This window comes from Silene latifolia, chromosome 2 (assembly GCF_048544455.1).
Source record: "Silene latifolia isolate original U9 population chromosome 2, ASM4854445v1, whole genome shotgun sequence".
NCBI classification, from domain to species: Eukaryota; Viridiplantae; Streptophyta; class Magnoliopsida; order Caryophyllales; family Caryophyllaceae; genus Silene; species Silene latifolia.
Window position 1 is genome coordinate 89,835,454 of NC_133527.1, and position 15,517 is coordinate 89,850,970.

Genomic DNA, 15,517 nt, shown 5'->3' on the forward strand with positions numbered 1-15,517 from the left:
CTTAACAAATCATAAAAACCCCCAATCCCAAAATTAGGGTTTAACCAAATCAAAGGAAAGACAATAAAAAGGGTACATAGATCTTACCCTCGACGCAAGGAACTCAACGGTATAAACAACCACAAGAACCGACCGTCGAACTCCGGAATTGCCAAGAATGCGATTAAGAAGATGAACTTGTTTGCTTTCTCTCTTAAACAAAAATTTAGGTTTTGGAAAAGTGATTTGGAAACAATGACGGAAGTGTTTTATACTTTAATCGCATTATTAACAAAACCCGACAAAACAGCCCCCGAATGAATGGCTACTCGATCGAGTAGCTAAGGTACTCGATCGAGTGCCCCCTTACTCGATCGAGTACCCCAGTTACTCGATCGAGTACCCAACAGGTCAGAAACTATTTTATTTCGCAAAACACCCTTACTCGACAGAGTAAGGCCTACTCGATAGAGTACCCCAAGACTCATAAATACGGAGTATTACAAGTAAACCCTAATTCGTGTACCTAATCCCCACTATAAATACCCCATTAGTCTAATTAGATTAATCATGTTCTTCTTATCAATCTTTAGTGTAGTTTATATCCTTCTATTCTCTTCTTAATCATGTAATCAACTTCTAATCAAATATTAATACAAATCTCATTTCCTTAATTTCTCTTTTGTTCATCTTTTATTTTGGGTAATTGAAGATTATTTGGGTTATTGTTGGGAGATTGACAACCTTCTAATCATTCATCAAGTACTTCTATTATTCTTTGCTTTATTTTGGAATCATCATTAGGTATAATTCTCTTAATCCTTTTTTTAATTATTGTTAATCATCTTCATTTATTCATCATGTTTGCTTTGTTAATATGATTGACAACCTTGTTAACATGTTAAACTTGATAATGAGTGAGTAGTTTCCTTAACTAGGGTTAATGGGTAATTAGGGGAAACCAACATGGGGGATGATTCATGCTTAATTTAATATGTTTTCATAATTTATTTGCTTGCTTGTTGTGATCTCAACTTATGCACATGTTATGTTTGATGAAATCTAAGCCTATGAATCCTTGCATTTTTTACCCATCACTTACCTTTTCAATGAGACTTGTAAGACATAAAACAACTCGAGTCTTGTTAGACCATGCATATAGTTGAGTAGGAAGGAGTAAGTCGACTTGTAGGTGTTGTACAATCTAATCGATTCGGCTCCGGGACCCAAAACTTCCTGGGATTGTAAGATATAAACCAACTCGATCTATCACAACAATAATTGCTTGCTTATAATTTGAGAATATGTTTGTATGATCAATTCCCATGAATCCCCTATGACCCCATGACACCCAAGTGCTTTTAATCAATTGTTTACATCTCATTTTAATCATCTTGCTTGTTTACTTTTATTGCTATTTAGTTTAGTGATCTTCTTATCTCAACCCAAATCGTGACACCCCTAGACACTGTTACTTGCAATCAAAAATCCTACATCAATACCCGTCCCTTGGGATTCCACCTTTACTTGTCTCTTTACTAATAGTAGAGTTGTTTGTGAAGTTATAAATATTGTTTTGGTCTAGGTGCTCCTAACGAAGTTATAAATATTGTTTTGGTCTAGGTGCTCCTAACGACAAGTAACTGAAAATTAAGCTCCAAGAGAGTACGACCAAAAATGGCGCCGTTGCCGGGGACAGTGTTAACTTGATTTGTTTTTCTTAGATTGTTATTAGTTTTGTCTTTCTTTGCCTTGGGGAGGTAATACTCCTCAAGGTTTGTTCTAAATGTTTTCAAGTTGTTTGATATTTTGCATGTCTAAAAGATCACAAGGTGACTTGTTACCCATTGATCACGAGATTGAAAGGACTTTGACAACCAATAGAAGGCTTGCTAGAAACACTTTGAGAAGAATTGGTGAGGTTGTAGATATTCATTCTTTTGAGTTCATCAACCCTTTTGCAAGAGAAGGTGAGGAGAACCCAACACAAAATCAACCACCAAATCAATCACAAAATCAACCCACAATGCCTAAATTTTCATCACATTCTGTACCAACTGAGGAGAACCTACCCAATGGTAATCCCACACCACAAGACTTAACCGGAAATTTCATTGCTAAATCCGCATTTATCCAATTAGTCGAAAGAAGCCAATTTGGGGGAATGCCTAGTGAAGACCCTCACTCTCACATGGAAACTTTTTGTGACTATTGTGATGCGATTTCACAAACCGGTGTGACTCAAGCCCAAATTCGATGGGTCTTATTTCCTTTTTCTCTAATTGGCACCGCAAAACAATGGTTGAAAAGCCTTGATAAGGCAACTCTTTGAATTGACTCTTGCAAGAAGTTGGCTCTAGCTTTCTACAAAAAATTCTACCCTCAGGAAAAGACTAACATGCTAAGAGCTCAAATTACGGGTTTTAAGCAAAGTGATGAAGAATCTTTGTATGAAGCTTGGGAACGGTCCAAAGGAATTTGTCGCTCATGTCCTCATCATGGACTTAGCGAGTGGTTCTTGGTACAACAATTTTGGAATGGTCTTTATGAAGACTCAAGAAACATTCTCAACATGGGATCAAATGGTATGTTCACCGAAGTCGATGATAATCAAACTTGGAACAAGAATGAGGAAATGGCGGTCCATAATTCACAATATAGTAGGCCTCGCAAGGCTACTAGAGGAGGAAAGCATGAAGTGGACTTTATTACTTAATTGGGTGCTCAATTTAGTGCTCATATTGATACCATCAACTTGAAGTTTGATAAGGCTATGGTTAAACTTGAAGAAGCCTCAAAATCACCAAAGCATCATGTTAATGCCATGGTAGCATCTTCATCAATCCCAAGTGGGATATGTGAGAATTGTGGAACTTTGGGACGTGACCAAAGTGAATGTAGGGGAACAAATGAACAAGTGAATGCTTTTCAAGCATACAACAGTGGTACCCCTTATTCCAATTATTACAATGAAAACACCAAATTCCACCCAAATCTCTCATACAAAAGCCAAAATGTTCAAAGCCTCAACAAACACACACCCCACCTCCCATAAGAAACCAAAATCAAAGACCCTTTTTCAACCAAAACCAAGGTTACCAAAATCAAACTCCATACAATCAACAAAATGACCGAGGTTTTGATGTTCAAAAAGCGGTCCTCCAAATGCAAAAGAATCAACAAGAATTTTTCACTCAAATGCAAAAAGATAGCCAGGCAAAGGACATCACCATCAACAACATCCTAGCCCACACAAAAATGTGGGAAAATCAATTGACCCAACTAGCATCTTCAAACTCTCAAACACAAAAGGGGCAATTACCACCTCAACGTAATCCCCCAAGACATGAAACAGTTAGTGCCATTCACTTGAGGAGTGGTACGAGATATGAAGGACCAAAGAAGCAAGTTTAGGATGAAGTTGTGGAAGCTAGTGATAAAGAAGAAGTTGTGCAAAACTCTAAAGAAGATGAACCAACAAAAGAAGAAGTTTCAAAGAAAAGTCAAGAAAAGGCCAAGGAGAAGGAGCCCATTATGATTTGACTTCCATTCCCAAGTTTGATGACCAACTTGGAAAATTCATGGAAATTGTGAAGAATTTGGAAGTCTCGATTCCTTTTACGGAATTAATCAATCATGTCCCGGCCTATGCAAAGTACATGAATGACATCCTTACGAAAAAGAAGTCGATCCAGAAACTTGAAACTATCACCTTCACTAAGGTAAGTAGTGCAATCCTTTAAGGGAGTTCACCTCCGAAACTTAAAGACCCGGGAAGCTTCTCAATACCGTGTACCAATGGCGACACCACGATCAACAAGGCTTTATGTGATCTAGGAGCAAGTATGAGTGTTATGCCGTATTCGGTTAGTAAAAGGCTAGGGATGGGAGAGCTTAAATATACCAACATCACACTCCAAATGTCCGATAGGTCGACGAAGACACCGTTAGGGATATGAGATGATATTCCCGTGAGAATTGGCAAATTCTTCATCCCGGTGGACTTTGTCATTGTCGACATGGAAGAAGACTCCAATATTCCGATCACCCTAGGTAGACCTTTCTTGCACACCGCGGGTGCGGTGATAGATGTGAAGCACGAAGAGCTTACTCTAGAAGTGGGAGACGAGACCATAACTTTCAATCTTGACAAGACCATGAGAGCTCCCCGATTGCACGAACCATGCTTTATGGTTGATCATTATAGCCGGAAGGATGATAGGAAGAAGTCGGAATTCCAATGGAAAAATAAAGTTGATGATGCTCCATCAAAAGAGCAAGGAAATAGCAACGAAGAGGGCTTGAAAAGTTCACCCATGACAAGTGAAGAGGATGGCCTCATTGGCCAAAACAAGAAAGAAGGAGAGTTGTCTCTATCAACTCAAGAAATTTTTAATGATCAAGTAGACGAAGTTTGCGGTGTTTGGGATGATGAGTTCGAAGTGATATTCAATCCCTACATTGGTAATGCTATGAACCAAGACCATCACGGAGAACAACAAGTGCAAAAATCTATTGAGGACCTCTATCATGACAATGAACAAGCTTTTGACTACTTCTTCACGGTGTTGAGTAACATCAACAACACCTTGAACATGCCCCCTTGACATCTCCTATTGGATGAGAGTTTGGTGGTGATGTGACCATAATTGGCGCATATTTAGCCCCCGAATTAGCCTTGTTTCCATGCCTTTTAGTGCTCATTTGGGTCATTTCTTATCTTTAGTTCTTTGTTTTGCATATTCTTTGAGATTTTGATCCCTTGGTAGGAAAGGAGTAAGAATCTTACATTTTCATGGCAAAACGAGACTAAATTGATCGAATTCAATGACCAAGCATAAAGGAGAGACAAGATTAGAAGGCCTTTGTACATATCATAGTAGAAGAGCAATGTTGAGGAAAGATCCTTGAGTCCCCAAGGAAATCCCCAAGGAATTTATGAAGAAAAGGGAAGAAAAGAAGAAGTTACTATCTTGGCCAACAATCCGAGCGGATTGTCAACAATCCGTCCGTCCTGCACAATCCGAGCGTCCCACGCTGAATCCGCTCGGATTCCCCTCAACAATCCGCCCAGATTCCCCAATCCGCTCGGATTCCACCGCCCGAATCTGTCGGTCCCGACCTTATTCCGCCCCGGATTTCTTCACAAAGACGGATTGTCTTCTTCAAGCTACGAAAAGAGAAGCCCTTCTCTCGAAAAATACCGGGTCCTCCTTGCTCAACTTAAAAAGTGTAATTACTAGTTTAGCCCTTAGTTAACCCTAATTCATCCTCCCTAATTTTCACTATAAATACCCCATTAGGCTAATTAGAGGAGCATGTTCTTCTTATCAATAATTAGTGTAGTTAATATCAATCAAATCTCTCTTCAATATTGTAATCAAGTATTAATCAAGTTTTAATCCAAGTTTTAGTTCTTTAATCTCTCTTTTGTTCATCCTTTATTTTGGGTAATTGAAGATTATTTGGGTTATTATTGGGCGATTGACAACCTCTCAATCTAGCATTCAAGTACTTCTATTATTCTTGCTTTATTATTGGAATCATTAGTAGGTATAATCTCTTAATCCCTTTTTAATTATTGTTAATTACTTTCATTTATTCATCATGTTTCATATTGTTGGTATGATTGACAACCTTGCTAGCATGATCAACATGATAATGAGTGAGTAGTCTCTTAGCTAGGGTTAATGGGTGATTAGGGGAAACCAACATGGGGAATGATTCATGCTTAAATTAATATGCTTTAATGTTTTATTTGCTTGCTTGTTTTGATCTCAACTCATGCACATGTTATATTTGATGAAATGCTAAGCCTATGAATCCTTGCATTTACTATCATCTTCTATCTTTTCAATGAGACTTGTAAGACATAACCCAACTCGAGTCTCATTAGACCATGCATGTTGTTGAGTAGGGAAGATTAAGTCGACTTGTAGGTGTTGTACAATCTAATCGATTCGGCTCCGGGACCCAAACTTTCCTAGGATTGTAAGATATAACCCAACTCAATCCATCACAACAATAATTGCTTGCTTATAATTTGAGAACATGTTTGTATGATCATATCCCATGATTCCCCTATGACCCCATGACACCCTAGTGCTTTTAATCAATTGTTTACACCCCTTTAATTCATCTTGGTTGTTTATTTTCATTGTTATTCTAGTTTAGTAACCTTCTACATCAACCCAATTTGTGACACCCCTTAGACACCACTAGTTACAATAGAAATCTCATTTCAACTCCCGTCCCTTGGGATCCGACCTTTACTTGCCTCTTTACTAATTGTAGAGTTGCTTGTTAAGCTATAAATTGTGTTTTGATTCGACCGTGACCAACGACCACACCTTAATTTGTGAACACTTAGCGGAGTCGCATCAAAAATGGCGCCGTTGCCGGGGACGGTGTTTGTTTGACTTAGATTTCCTTTTTGTTATTAGTTGTGTCTTTCTTCGCCTTGAGGAAGTAAAACTCCTCAAGGTTTGTTCTAATTTTTTTTGAGTTGTTTGATATTTTGCATGTCTAGAAGGTTACAAAGTGATTTGTTACCTTTTGACCGTGAAATCGAAAGAACCTTGACGAACAATAGGAGACTTGTTAGGAGGAATTTGAGAGGTGTTGGTGAAGTTGTTCAACCCACTAGTGAGTTTGTCAATCCTTTCGCTATAGAAGGAGAAGAAAACCCATTACACAATACCCCACAAAATCCACCTACAATGCCAAAATTCTCGTCACACTCCGTACCCACCGAGGAGAATCTACCAAATGGTACTCCTACACCGCAACATCTCACCGGAAATTTTATTGCCAAGTCCGCCTTCATCCAACTAGTTGAGAGGAGCCAACTTGGGGGGATGCCTAGTGAGGACCCTCATTCTCAAATGGAAACCTTTTGCGATTATTGTGATGCTATCTCTCAAACGGGCGTGACTCAAGACCAAATTAGATGGGTCTTATTTCCTTTCTCCTTAATCGGCAACGCAAAGCAATGGTTGAAGGGCCTTGATAAGGCCACCCTTGGAATAGATTCTTGGAAGAAGTTGGCTCTAGCTTTCTACAAAAAATTCTACCCACCGGAAAAGACCAACATGCTAAGAGCTCAAATTACGGGTTTTAAGCAAAGAGATGAAGAGTCTTTGTATGAAGCTTGGGAGCGGTTTAAAGGAATTTGTCGCTCATGTCCTCACCATGGACTTAGCGAATGGTTTTTGGTGCAACAATTTTGGAATGGTTTATATGATGATTCTAGGAACATTCTCAATATGGGATTGAATGGAATGTTCACCGAAGTTGATGAAAATCAAATATGGAACAAGATTGAGGAAATGGCGGTCCATAACTCACAATATAGTAGACCTCGCAAGGCTACTAGAGGAGGAAAGCATGAAATGGACTCCGTTACTCAATTGGGTGCTCAACTTAGTGCTCACATTGACACAATCAACTTGAAGTTTGAACAAGCTATGGCTAGACTTGAGGAAAACTCAAAATCATCGAAGCATCATGTTAATGCCATGACGGCATCCTCATCAATCCCAAGTGGGATATCTGAGAATTGTGGAACTTTGGGACATGACCAAGGTGAATGTAGGGGAACAAATGAACAAGTGAATGCTTTCCAAGCATACAAGAGTGGTACCCCTTATTCCAACTTTTACAATGAAAACACCAAATTCCATCCAAATCTCTCATACAAAAGCCAAAATGTTCAAAACCCTCAAACAACATACACTCCACCACCCATGAGAAACCAAAATCAAAGACCCTTTTACAATCAAAACCAAGGTTACCAAAATCAAAATCCATACAATCACAAAAATGACCAAGGTTTTGATGTCCAAAAAGAGGTCCTCCAAATGCAAAAGAATCAACAAGAATTTTTCACCCAAATGCAAAAAGATAGCCAAGCAAAAGAAACCACCATCAACAACATTCTAGCTGACACCAAGATGTTGGAAACACAATTGACTCAACTAGCATCTTCAAGCTCACAAAGACAAAAGGGGCAATTACCACCTCAAAGTAATCCCCCTAGACATGAAACGGTTAGTGCCATTCACTTGAGAAGTGGTACAAGGTATGAAGCACCGAAGAAGCAAGTTGAGGATGAAGTTGTGGAAGCTAGCGAAAAGGATGAAGTTGTGGTGCAAAACTCCAATGAAGGAGAATCATCAAAAGAAGAAAGTTCAAAGAAAAATGAAGACAAGGCTAAGGAGAAGGAGCCCATTGTGATTAGACTTCCTTTTCCAAGTCGTCAAGCCAAGCCCAAATTTGATGATCAACTTGGAAAGTTCATGGAAATTGTGAAGAATTTAGATGTCTCAATTCCTTTCACGGAATTAATCAATCACGTTCCGGCCTATGCGAAGTACATGAAAGATATCCTCACAAAGAAGAAGTCGATCCGGAAACTTGAGACTATCGCCTTCACTAAGGTGAGTAGTGCAATACTTCAAGGGAGTTCACCTCCAAATTTAAAGGATCCGGGAAGCTTCTCAATACCGTGTACCATTGGCGACACGACGATCAACAGAGCCTTATGCGATCTAGGGGCTAGTGTGAGTGTCATGCCATACTCGGTGAGTAAAAGGTAGGGGATGGGAGAGCTTAAATGCACCAACATCACACTCCAAATGGCCGATAGATCGACGAAGACACCGTTAGGGATATGGGAAGATGTCCCCGTGCGAATTGGGAAGTTTTTCATCCCGGTGGACTTTGTCATTGTTGATATGGAGGAAGATTCCTACATTCCAATCATCCTAGGAAGACCTTTCCTACACACCGCGGGTGCGGTGATTGATGTGAAACATGGAGAGCTCACTCTAGAAGTGGGAGATGAAAGCATAACTTTTAATCTTGACAAGACCATGAGAGCTCCTCATTTGCATGAGCCATGTTTCATGATTGATCATTATAGCCGAAAAGATGAGAGGAAGAAATCGGAACTCCAATGGAAGAAGAAAGTTGAAGATGCTCCATTCAAAGAGCAAGTTAATTGTGACAAGGAGAGCTTGCAAAGCTCATCAAAATCAACCAAGGAAGAAGAGGATGGCCTCATTGGCCAAGAGAAGAAATTGGGAGAGTTGTCTCCATCTAAGCAAGAGATTTTCAATGATCAACTCAATGAAGTTTGTGGTCTTTGGGACGACGAATTTGAAGGGATTTTTAATCCCTACATTGGACATGCCATCGACCATGATCAACAACAAGGGCCACGGTCTATTGAGGACCTCTACCATGATAATGAACAAGCTTTTGATTACTTCTTCAAGGTGTTGAGCAACATCAACAACACCTTGAACATGCCCCCTTGACATCTCATCAAGAATGAGAGTTTGGTGGAGTCCTCCCTAAACCACCACTTGTAAATATTTCTAACTCCCTAACTTACATTTCAATTCTTGTATTGCATTTTTGTCATCTTTGGATTTTTATTTACTTTGATCAAAATAATTGTCATGTAAGAGAGAAGTGAGCGAGGGACTAACAATTTCAATTGATGTGTAGTGCTGTACCTTAGTGTGGGGATGGCAATTGCCTAGGCTATCCATGCCTTAGTAGTGCCCCCACAATGAAGAACACAAGACTTGAAGAGAGAATGGAAGAATGATAAAGGGAATGCGCTGTGCACGGGTGGAACTGAATCCGTGTACATAGGGGAAGAATCCGAGCGGATTCCCAAGAATCCGCCCGTCTTATGCAATCCGAGCGTCCTGCGAAAAGACGCCCGTCTTGAATCGAGCTGAATTTTGAAATTTTCTTGATCGTTAATGAATCCGAGCGGATTTCTGAAAATCCGCCCGTCTTGAAGAATCCGTCCGTCCAGGAGAAAAGACGTCCGTCTTTGCAGCTGAGGAAAACAAGCAAATTTCTCTGGACAGAAATCCGTCCGTCTTTGAAGAAATCCGCCCGTCCCTTAACAGAAGAATCCGAGCGGATTCTACAGAATCCTCCCATCTTTAGGCGAGTTTTTGCAAAGGTAGAAGAAGCAGAATCCGCACGGATTGAGCCTAATCCGCACGGATTGGCCCTGCAGATTCGAAATTTTCGGCCTCTTTAAAACCCCTCCCACCTTCATTCATTCATTCATTCATTCATAAACACTACCCACAACATCAAAACCCTCATCCTCTCCATCATAAAAACAAAAACCCTCAACAACATTCAACAAAAACAAATCAAACCATCCTTCCAACAACAAATTAATCACTCCTTCTTCAACAAAAATCAAAACCAAGATCAAAATCTTCAACCTTTGAGTCGATTTTTGTTTTCATAAAGGCAAAGGCTTTCACCTTCAAATCGATTTGGGCATACTACAAATTGAAGATTTTTCATTCTTTTCTTGGATAGTTCATCAATGGCAAGGACTAAGGGTGCAACAAAGGCAACAAAGGCACCAAAGGCTAAGGCACTCTCACAAAGGCAAAAGGCTCTTCAAACAAAGAAAGCTTTGGCTATGGTGGTAGCAACACCAAACTTGGAAGTGCAACAACAACAACAACCTTCTATGGGAGCAACAACACCTTCTACTCCGGTAATTAATCAACTTTTGCATTATCCGGAGGTAACTTTTATTTCCGATACCCATAGAAATACCTTTGTCAAGTTTGCTATGAAGTCATTACAATCCACCAAATTCATATGTGAAGATACCTTGGAAAAATTGGGTGTTCTTGAACAAACAAATGCCTTTTTCAAAGCCATGGGGTTGAAGAAATTGTTTCAAACAAAGGAATTGACATACCCCTCCCTTGTCTTGGAATTTTTAAGTTCTTTGAAAGTCACCAAAGTTGAGAATAGGGAAAATCTCGAGTTTCGTCTAGCTAATGTTAGTAGACGCATTACCTTTAAGGAATTAGGTGAAATTTTGGGTCTTAGTGATGAATCGCGTTATCTTAAGCATTATGGAAAGTATGACCCCGAGCCTCTTTGGGAGGCAATCTCCGGGAAGAAATTTGAGGATTTTCATGCATGTCGTGCTCTTTTGGTCCATCATCCGGGCATAAGAGTATGGCACAAGGTTGTGGGAAATACCATAATTGCTAGGAAAGACACCAATCATTTCACAAGACTTGATTTTATTCTCCTTGAATCGGCTTTGAATATCGGAAGAATTCATACCAAGCCTTACAATTCTTTGAGGCTCTTGGTAGATACATGGCTCAACATCGATAGTGGGAAGAAGGGCACGACCGTTATTGTCAATGGCGGCCTAGTCACGGTCCTAGCTAAGAACTTTGATCCTAACTTCAATAAGGATAACAAGTACAAAGCAAAGGAAGGTGGCCATCTTATTGATATGCATATTATGATTCACAAGTTCAAGTGGGTTGCTCAAAACCCCCTTGACACTAAGTATGGATGGCTAACTAGTGAAGCTAGATCGTTCACCTTGCCCTCGAAGATTTGTCGCCTAAGCGTCCACCGGACCAATTATCTACTTCCCCTTTCCGAAGAAGCCGAGTATATCATTCAACAACAAAAGGGTGATCTTGAAACCCCCTCCTCTTCCATTGTCATACCACCTTACCCCTTTGAGTATGAAGAGTTCAAGCCGGAAGGAATTGAAGTTGGGAAAGACTATGTGACTCTTCTCATGCAAGCAATGCACAAGCAAGCCTATGAAGATTGGAAAAATGCCTATTTGGCTCAATATCCTCCCCTCCTACATTTAGCTAGGCAAGGACTCCTTGATCCATCTTGTCCTTTGCCTAGTTGGGCGGATAGAGAAGTCTTATTTCCGGGTGCATCTAGGGTCGTTGTGGGAGGAAATGAGGTTGTTGGAAATGATGAAGAAGTTGATGATAATATTGAGGAAGATGCAAGTGAAGATGGAGAAAGAAATGGTGAAGATGATGATGAGCAAGATGAGGAAGAAAGTGAAGAAGCAAATGACAAGGAAAGTGGCAATGTGACCACTTCTCATGAGGGAAGTGATGATGATGATAGCATGATGGAAGACTAGCAAGCCTTGGAGACTCCTACACTCCCATGGTTTGTCTATATCTCTTTGTATTTTATTTCATTTTGATCATTGTTGGAGTAGTCCTAGCAACATCAAAGGACTCACACCTCGGTACCATTGAGGTGTTCTTATTTTATTGTTCCCATTTGTAAAATGCAAAATGACAAATTAGTTTCATGCATAGCATAGTGTGTGCATGAACTATACCCATCCTTGGACATTAGCAATAGTGTCTCACTCGGTTTGGGGAAGTTAATGCATACGCAACGGGAGGTAATCTAAATTATCCTCTCCGTCATAACAAAAACCATGCATCATGTAGTGTAGCTTAGTATAGAATTGCATTTAGTATAGAAATCATGCATCATCTTTGCATAATTTCCATCATTTTGGCCATTGAGGACAATGCCCATATTAGTGTGGGGATGAGAATTCTAACATTTAACTCTATTCAAAAAACCCATAAAAATTGAAAAATTTCAAAAATCATAAAAATTGAAAAAATTGAAAACCCAAAAACAAGTTCATTTCCTTTGTATATATTGTCTTGTATATATTGTGTTTATTTTATCCTTGTTCACATTGTTGACTACGCCACATCCGAGACATGAGGATATTGAAGACCGCATGGTATGATCTTTCCAATCTCCTTTTTCCTCTTTATGTTAATGTCTATGTGGCTTTATTTTGATTGATGCGGTATAACAATGTGAATTTAGGACTTGCATTTAGTTTATATGTCATATTAGTTGGTAGAATCATATGCATTAGGATGTTTATATGCTAGTTGCATGTTAGAAAAATTTTGCGAAACCGTCTACTTGGGAAGCTTGACAAGTGTATATAGGCCCTAGTAGATGCCTTTTGTTCTTAAGACTTTGCTTGTTAGAATGCTTGTAAAACACCCTAGGATGTGTCATGCTAGTATCCTTTGACCCATGGATTAAGGCCTAGTCAAGAGTACCTTGTGGTGTGATAACTCCTTGGCTACCGTTTATTCCAAGGTGACCCTTGAAACCATGCACCCATACATCCATCATCCATGTTCTACCATACATTTTGTCAACAAAAGGGAATGGGCACAAAAAGAAATCCATTTAAGTTCAATGAAATGAAAAGTGAAAGAAAGTTTGCAAAAATGCATCAAATGAAAAGAGGAGCAAAAATAGAACTCCTAAACTTCAAATACAAGGCTCCCTCGTTACTAATTGGGGTGACTTTGAAAATGTTCAAAAATAAATGCAAAAAAGTTGTCAAGTATTGAAATGCCAAAAATCAAAAAGAAATGGCAAAGAAAGTGTTCTCAAATGTCAAATGCCACAAGAAATTGGGGGGAAAAACAAAAACAAAAGCAAACTCCCAAAATGAAACTCAAATATCTATTGATCCCTTTATCCATCATATCCATTTTTGTGCATGGTAGAGAGGGGACGACCCTTCTTCTTGTCTAGGCAAGAGGGGGAATTCCGCGATCCTCCAGTGTTTCTAACACCATAGGGAGTCTACTCTTGACAAAAGCATTTAACGATTGAGGATAAAGGTACCCTAGCTTGACACAACTTGGAGGTGATTTATTGGTATCCTTCTAGGCTTAGTAGTTTGAACAAATTGCATCTATGAAGGATTGTGTACCCTTGAATTGCTTCCCTCGTAGATAATTTCCGCCACTTGATGAGGGAGTGGCTATTCTTTTTGTAGATGCATCCATTATGTGTTTTTGTGTGCTTAATGTTTGGATGTGTCGCCATTTTGGCAAGACCCACCTTGCCTTGCAAGAAGGCATCCTACCTCATGGTTGTCTTGTTGTGAGTTGAAGGGGCGGAGTGAGACCCGCTAATTGTCTCATATCGGCTATATTATTAGGATAGGTTAGTATTGGTCCTAGTCTTTGTCACTTCTTTACTCGGGACGAGCAAAGGTTCGGTTTGGGGATATTTGATGTGACCATAATTGGCGCATATTTAGCCCCCAATTAGCCTTGTTTCGATGCTTTTTAGTGCTCATTTGGGTCATTTCTTATCTTTAGTTCTTTGTTTTGCATATTCTTTGAGATTTTGATCCCTTGGTAGGAAAGGAGTAAGAATCTTACATTTTCATGGCAAAACGAGACTAAATTGATCGAATTCAATGACCAAGCATCAAGGAGAGACAAGATTAGAAGGCCTTTGTACATATCATAGTAGAAGAGCAATGTTGAGGAAAGATCCTTGAGTCCCCAAGGAAATCCCCAAGGAATTTATGAAGAAAAGGGAAGAAAAGAAGAAGTTACTATGCTGACTGACAATCCGAGCGGATTGTCAACAATCCGTCCGTCCTGCACAATCCGAGCGTCCCACGCCAGAATCCGCTCGGATTCCCCCTCAACAATCCGCCCGGATTCCCCAGAATCCGCTCGGATTCCACCGCCCGAATCCGTCCGTCCCGACCTTATTCCGCCCGGATTTCTTCACAGCACGGATTGTCTTCTTCAAGCTACGAAAAGAGAAGCCCTTCTCTCAGAAAATACCGGGTCCTCCTTGCTCAACTTAAAAAGTGTAATTACTAGTTTAGCCCTTAGTTAACCCTAATGCATCCTCCCTAATTTTCACTATAAATACCCCATTAGGCTAATTAGAGCAGCATGTTCTTCTTATCAATAATTAGTGTAGTTAATATCAATCAAATCTCTCTTCAATATTGTAATCAAGTATTAATCAAGTTTTAATCCAAGTTTTAGTTCTTTAATCTCTCTTTTGTTCATCCTTTATTTTGGGTAATTGAAGATTATTTGGGTTATTATTGGGAGATTGACAACCTCTAAATCTAGCATTCAAGTACTTCTATTATTCTTGCTTTATTATTGGAATCATTAGTAGGTATAATCTCTTAATCCCTTTTTAATTATTGTTTATTACATTCATTTATTCATCATGTTTCATATTGTTGGTATGATTGACAACCTTGCTAGCATGATCAACATGATAATGAGTGAGTAGTCTCTTAGCTAGGGTTAATGGGTGATTAGGGGAAACCAACATGGGGAATGATTCATGCTTAAATTAATATGCTTTCATGTTTTATTTGCTTGCTTGTTTTGATCTCAACTCATGCACATGTTATATTTGATGAAATGCTAAGCCTATGAATCCTTGCATTTACTAACATCTTCTATCTTTTCAATGAGACTTGTAAGACATAACCCAACTCGAGTCTCATTAGACCATGCATGTTGTTGAGTAGGGAAGATTAAGTCGACTTGTAGGTGTTGTACAATCTAATCGATTCGGCTCCGGGACCCAAACTTTCCTAGGATTGTAAGATATAACCCAACTCAATCCATCACAACAATAATTGCTTGCTTATAATTTGAGAACATGTTTGTATGATCATATCCCATGATTCCCCTATGACCCCATGACACCCTAGTGCCTTTAATCAATTGTTTACACCCCTTTAATTCATCTTGCTTGTTTATTTTCATTGTTATTCTAGTTTAGTAACCTTCTACATCAACCCAATTTGTGACACCCCTTATACACCACTAGTTACAATAGAAATCTCATTTCAACTCCCGTCCCCTGGGAT

General features: G+C 39.4%; 2 non-coding genes across 2 annotated transcripts; both read right to left on the reverse strand.

Moving 5' to 3' along the window:
• Positions 1–2,377: 2,377 nt before the first annotated feature.
• On the reverse strand, positions 2,378–2,484 carry LOC141644684 (small nucleolar RNA R71). The gene has a single exon (XR_012544296.1). It is a non-coding gene; the product is annotated as a small nucleolar RNA R71 (small nucleolar RNA).
• Positions 2,485–7,070: 4,586 nt separating this feature from the next.
• LOC141644614 (small nucleolar RNA R71) lies at positions 7,071–7,177 on the reverse strand. Its single transcript, XR_012544226.1, has one exon. It is a non-coding gene; the product is annotated as a small nucleolar RNA R71 (small nucleolar RNA).
• Positions 7,178–15,517: the final 8,340 nt, after the last annotated feature.